This window comes from Dendrobium catenatum, unplaced genomic scaffold (assembly GCF_001605985.2).
Source record: "Dendrobium catenatum unplaced genomic scaffold, ASM160598v2 fragScaff_scaffold_1299, whole genome shotgun sequence".
NCBI classification, from domain to species: domain Eukaryota; kingdom Viridiplantae; phylum Streptophyta; class Magnoliopsida; order Asparagales; family Orchidaceae; genus Dendrobium; species Dendrobium catenatum.
In genome coordinates, this window is record NW_021319761.1 from 450,982 (window position 1) to 457,421 (window position 6,440).

Here is a 6,440-nt window from a genome sequence, read left to right on the forward strand (position 1 = left end):
TTGAATAAACTGAAGTAACTGAATAAAGCTATCACTAAATATGAAATTACAATTAGATAAAACATTTATTAATTCCTATGGCCATTGTTGTATCTCACCTCGTCGCAATTGGTCTATAATATCTGCCTTTTCTTCCTTTTGTAAACAGTCTTAAATGTATGTTTCTTCATTCACCAAAATCTTTCCCTAACATTTTTCAGCAATAATTTAGCCGCAATATAGCAGCCATATAATAACAACAATCATGATAAATTTCAGCTTTCTTTTTCTTTTTCCTTCTTGATTTCACTGATTTCTGCAAAATACATCCAATTTTAGCAACCTACGGCAGCCTACATCAGACTTAGAAATTTAGTTAATTACGGGTAGAAATTCTCTCTATACATTTCCTCTCTTCTTACTAACTAGATTCGAGCTGTTGTGGTCAGCAACAACAGCAATTCAGCAATTTCTCAACAAACAGTAGTAGATAATCTTTCTTCAACAAAAAGTAAGTAGATAATCTTTCTTCCTTACATGAATTTATTTCTTACCTGCTTATAGCACCAACCGCCCAGTTTCTCCCCGGTTGCTCCTTCTTCGCGGAATGCTTCAGCTCCAGAAGGACATGAACGGAGAATGAATGGAAGTGGACTGAAATTAACTTAGGCATTTTCACTACTGTACTTTAATATATTTTAAGCGTCACACTAAGTTTTCCTCATACAGCGCACCTACTTAATCAATCCTTGCATGACTAGTTAAGTGGCCTAAGATGATCTCAGCCGTTAATTACAGATTCTACTGTCAAACTAATGCATGTCTATATAAGTGGATGGCTACAGTGAAATAATATAAATAATGAAACAAGTGACTTAATAGCTATCAGTAAATCATTTAAGTACTACAATTAAGTACTTTTATTTAATATTAGTCATTTATTTTTTTAACTACTATCTAATTTTTTAAAATGCTTTCAATATGTCAAGTAATTAGAATTAAGAGTACAATTTATGAAACAACTTAATATTTAAAGGAAGTTGATGCTTACTTTATTTTAAACATTTTGAGGGTATCACAAGGCTAGGTCATGGTTAACCAAACCACTAAAATCTGTGTGCTCATTCTAATTTTACTTTCTACACTTTATTTTTTCGCATTATATATTTTGGATATAAATGTTTAGTTGATTTATGATTGATATTATGTTGTATTGATTATACTATCATCAAATCCTTTGTAACTTTTGATAAGTGCATAGGTTTTCACATAAGTTATAGTATTACTTCCGTATTAGTGTGCCTCGGCTAATCCTTAAGGTCTAAAACCTTCAGAACTTTCAACTTACGTCCACGGTAGTTATGATAAGTTGTTTATTATTGGCATTCAAAAGTATTACAAGGACAAACAAGTAGCTTAAACAAGTATATAGTATCACAATTATAGGTAGTAAAGATTTAGGATATCTTAGATTAAATAGAAGATTTTAGCAAGTTCCAAAGTCCAAGAGATTTAAAGATCCAAAGATACAATTGTATGTTTGAGGGGTACTCTTATAAGTGTTAAATAACTTTGATATTCTGGATGACATTGAAGGTTAGGGAATAATCATCAATGCGCAATTATAGATTAGTGAATTACAATAATGATGTGACAATCAAAATCATTTAGTTTTGAAATTGCTTTAATTCCTCATTTAATGAGCGTTCTATCGACAATTATAATGCTTTGAATGTTGTTTAAAATACTTAATATGTTGAATCTAAAAAGAACCCAGTTGAACCGTAGTGATCAAGCTTAAACGCTTGAGGAGAATTCATCTCAAGCTCGAAATTTTGTATGTTGGGGGATGAAATTCCTAAGAATAAGTATTTAATGTGTTGGAAACATGACAAAAAATCTGTATGGATACAGCTCATTTTGATCTGTTAGTTGGAGGTTGAATATTAATTAAGAGTTCATGGTCGAATCTGATGCATGTAATGTGTGTGTGAATTTACCTTAATTAGCCTAATATCTCAAAAAAAAATAATAGGTAACATTAAATACTGAACCATTCTAGATTTTTCTTTTATCACTTTGGTCATTCATATAATTTTTTTAACTATGACTCTATAAGAGTAACTACAATCATAATACTGTCTTATATCTTAAACCTCAATATGAGGCACAGGAAAATGGTAATCTCAAAATTTTTTTTTTATTTCTTTTTAGATCTCAAGATTTTTTTATGGCGTTATTTAATTGTAGTTCTCAATATCATTTTGGTCACTCTGCTTTGCTAAAGGGGAATCAAGGCTAATGTTTCCAAAAAACATTTTTTCAGTTAATCATTTAAATTTCAAATTACATATTATTGAATTCTAAATTTATTATGATTGTTATACTTTTAAATAAATATTAGCTGATCTTTCTAAAACACGGTATGTTTACTCACTCAATGTGTGAACTTTAATACTGTTGGCCCCCATGATATATTCAATAATACTCTCAACTTCTTTGAAAATACATTTCATTTCCTCTTCACTTTAATCATGATAAAGCAAGGGCAATATTCTATCGATGCTCAATAATAGAGAATACAATTGGTCGTCAAGTATTTTCAAGTTTCATCTAAATAAAATATATATAGGGTCTTGCAATTGGTGTTTCAGGGTTAAATTACAAGTTCAAAATGCTAACAATAATTCAATGCATTCTTAATGATTTATTTCTTTCTTATGCACAAAATATCATACAGAAGAAAGTTTTTTTTTTCCAAGTCAAGGAATGAGCAAAAACATAACAAGAATCTATATAAATCAAACGAATGATGAAAGGTTAAAAATTATTTTTTTTTTGGACAAAGGTTAAACTTTTGTAGATGGCTTCATCGGTGAAACAGAAATGTGTCTGCTTAGCACTATAAATATAAGTTTTCAAATAAATAAAACTGTGAACAAACCAAGGATTTAATAAATACATAAATACCGTCATTTTGTCTTCATCTGAATCTGACTCGGAAAAAACTGGCTTTGGCTGAGTCTCTGCATATGCAGGTGCTATGAACTGGGATCTTTTCAGCAGCATCGCAATTTAAGTATGCTCTCTTGGATTTTCACCGTCTCCTTAATTCAAACCCACCTCTGACAACAATCTCTCATTATTCATTCTGTAAATAAATCTTAAAATATTCAAGGAGATACAAACCTTCATAAGGTACTGGGTTAACAAGCTGCCTTTTGTAGTACCACTCTTCCACCAAAGCCTGGGCATTTACAGGAGTTCAGGCTTATGTGACTTCATAGGGTCCTTTAGGATCTTTTCTCTTGACGTTTTCGACTAGGTTGATCTCTAAATAGAGGTAATGCATGGGGATTGGAACAATTGGCTGGGCATCAAAAATCATCCACGGACTTTTTCCTTGGGCCTCGTGCAACACATACAAGAGCTCCTCTCTGACTCATAGATGGATCATAAGTATGTACCGCCTTCTTCTTGTCGCCCACAGTTACAAACACCTTCAGAAATTTCAGCCAAACTCTTATTTTAAGGTTTCTAACTTTACTGAAGGTAATGCAAAGCTTAAGACCAAACTTAGAGATTTACTATAAAAAAATGAAAGATATTATGCAATATTACATTGAAATCAACCATCATTATTCACATGAAAATATGTTGAAAACAGTAAAGAATTAAAAGAGAATAGTTAAAAGTGAACTTTACAGTAACCTGATTGATTTTTGGATGCCAACTACAACGAACCACACTTTGATGAGGGGAGATTCCAATTCTTGATACAAGCTCAAGTTTCCTCCTGTCATAGAAACAAAGCATGCCTCCAGTGGTATCTTCTTTTTTCAACCGAGGTTCCAGTAAGGATAAGCTGCTCGTCTGGACTAAATGCAGCATTTTTTTGGGCATAATGATTGGAATGTTATCAAATATTTGATGGGATTTCTCATTTGTCGCAAATTCCCAAGACCTACCAACAAAACAACAACTTCATTTTCCTAGTTTTCTTACTTTTTGAAACTGTTCACCAAAATAGTGATTGTGTTGGTTGTTCAGATGAAATATTATACATCGTACCTTAAGTGTACTATCCATACTTCTGACAAGAGAATCAAGCCATCAACTGAAAACTTAAGTCCGCTGACATCATCTGTATGTGCTCGCTCTACGTGAATGTCTGGCCTGCTTCCCAAACAGACTTCATGCTCCATAACTGCACATTGATCATCCATTAGAAATACTTACTAGAGCATATCATCAAGATTACATATAAAACAAATAGTTGCAAGTGTGGACAAAATGAAATAAGGATGAAAATATAATTCACAGCAGAAGATTCTAATGAAAATAAAGAGACCTGTATGGAACCATCGCCAACAGCCACACAATACGTTTACTTCATGATCCCATGCACAAGCCGTAACTGGAACCCTCATTGGCCTAGCAAGCTTAGGCTTAATAACCTAACGACAGAAAAGCTATTAGATATCTTGTAGATATTTTTCTTCATTGAAATGGCAGTACAACTACCATAATAAATGGATGTTTTTTTCCATCAATCAAAGTAAAGACCAATAAAAGAATTAATTAGCGTATCATGTATGTGCATCAATTTCCATTTCAGGCATGCCCATGTAACTGATGCTGCACATGCTAAATGTTGTGGGATTAAAAAAAAGGGCATGCTTGCTTTAAGTTTTCATAACCAAAACATGAGTTCCTGTCAAACCTGTTTTTGAACATTTGAAGTCATTTACATCCCATACACGCAAAGACCCATCTTCCGAAGAAGTTAAGATAGTTTCCTTGACTTGGATTCATTCTCCACCAGTCAAGCCAGATATATGACCCTGGTGTTCTTAAGTCACGTATATACATATCTCCCTTGATGAAACTCACCCAGGGTAAGTCCATCTCGATCATAAATCTGCAATTAATTTTCTCCATAGTGATCAATCAATAAAACTACAATTAACTACAATCTAAAAATAATGACCAAAGCTATGGCACCTTAGCCTGTGCTGAACCTGTCCACCACAAAAATTTGTCTGACGTAGGACTCCAACTTATACTCGAACTGGTGTCCTCAAAAGGTTCTAACTGTCTGAATGACTGCAACTTAGAAGTCATCCCTTGAAAATCATACATTCTTACGTGTATCATAGCTTCCAGAAAGTACTCTCGATCCAGAATGATCAACTGCAAGAGCTGAGACAATCTATAAACAACAAGAGAGATGTGATCATCATATATTTAGAAAAAAAAAAAACAAGTTTTTTGACGAAATTCAGAGGTCAGAAATAATGTCAAATAAATGAATTAATAGCTTTCCAAGACTAATGATTTCCCTTAGCTTGGATCAGAATTTAATATCAAATTTTGGAAAGGTAGAATCCAAAAAATTCAAGAAAGAAGCATCATCAAACAACAATTTAATGTTATGATATAGCCACTAAGCTTGTAGACTAGTTGTGTCGCCCCTTGTGTCCAAATGGGAAGTCTAGGGCACAATTCCTTCCAAAACAAAATATAATGAGATAACCATAGAATGTTATTAGTTTGTCATGTTTATTGTTATGTAAGCTTTATTTCAATTGTTAGGATATATTACGGTATTATCATCCTTATGATATCACTGTCTTCCATTTAAGAGGCCACTACTTTGTAAAAAGGGATGCTTGATGAATCTTTATAATCATTAACCTTCCAACTTTTAGACTCAGCTTTATGAATCTCCATTTTCATTTATTCCTGTTAAGCATGTTGTCTAAGGTGTTAAACCTATTCTTTATAAATCATTTTGAACAATTACCATCCAAGTTAGCTTATATTTCTTTTTTCCTTCCAAATAAAGAATTCTCCAAAGGTAATTTTACATGCCCATCTAAACAAGAATTCTCAATGAATGATGAAAAAAATAAATAGTTGCTCTCACTCTTCTTTGAGCAGTGGGCTAGTTCTTTTTCCTGCCTACATTAATGTTATCTCCAATATTCCAAATTGGTACCAAGCACCTCCAATCCATTAACTAGTAGATGCGGGTAATCATATGCTGAAGGCAAAGATCAATTTGGTTTTTTTAAGGAAAATTTAGGGGAAATGTGCATCATTTCATATCACCATCTCTCTCTTTGTATTTCCTCCTTCCTTGGCCTTCATGTGAGTTCAATCTCTTGCTCCCCCTCTTCTTTGATTCAGCTATGCACTAGTCATCAGTTTGCATCCAAGCAATGAAAAACATTTAGAAGAAGACCACCTTTTCCTTATGAGTTCTCCCATGGCAAAGGTACTTCCTACCCTCACTCTGTTATCAATTCTCCTAGCTCCCTCCACCTCCAAGCCATTGCCACACAAGAGAGAAACGGTTATTGTTAATTGCTTATTGTTCTTATGTTTCATGGGCTCCCATCCCGCTTTACAACTTATAGATGTAACACACAAGCCCCTTCCAGGAGCACCTATTGTAT

The 6,440-nt window shown here is 33.3% G+C and overlaps 1 pseudogene; it reads right to left on the reverse strand.

Moving 5' to 3' along the window:
* Positions 1 to 322: 322 nt before the first annotated feature.
* Positions 323 to 6,440, reverse strand: part of LOC114578350 — a 25,658-nt pseudogene continuing 19,540 nt past the window's right edge.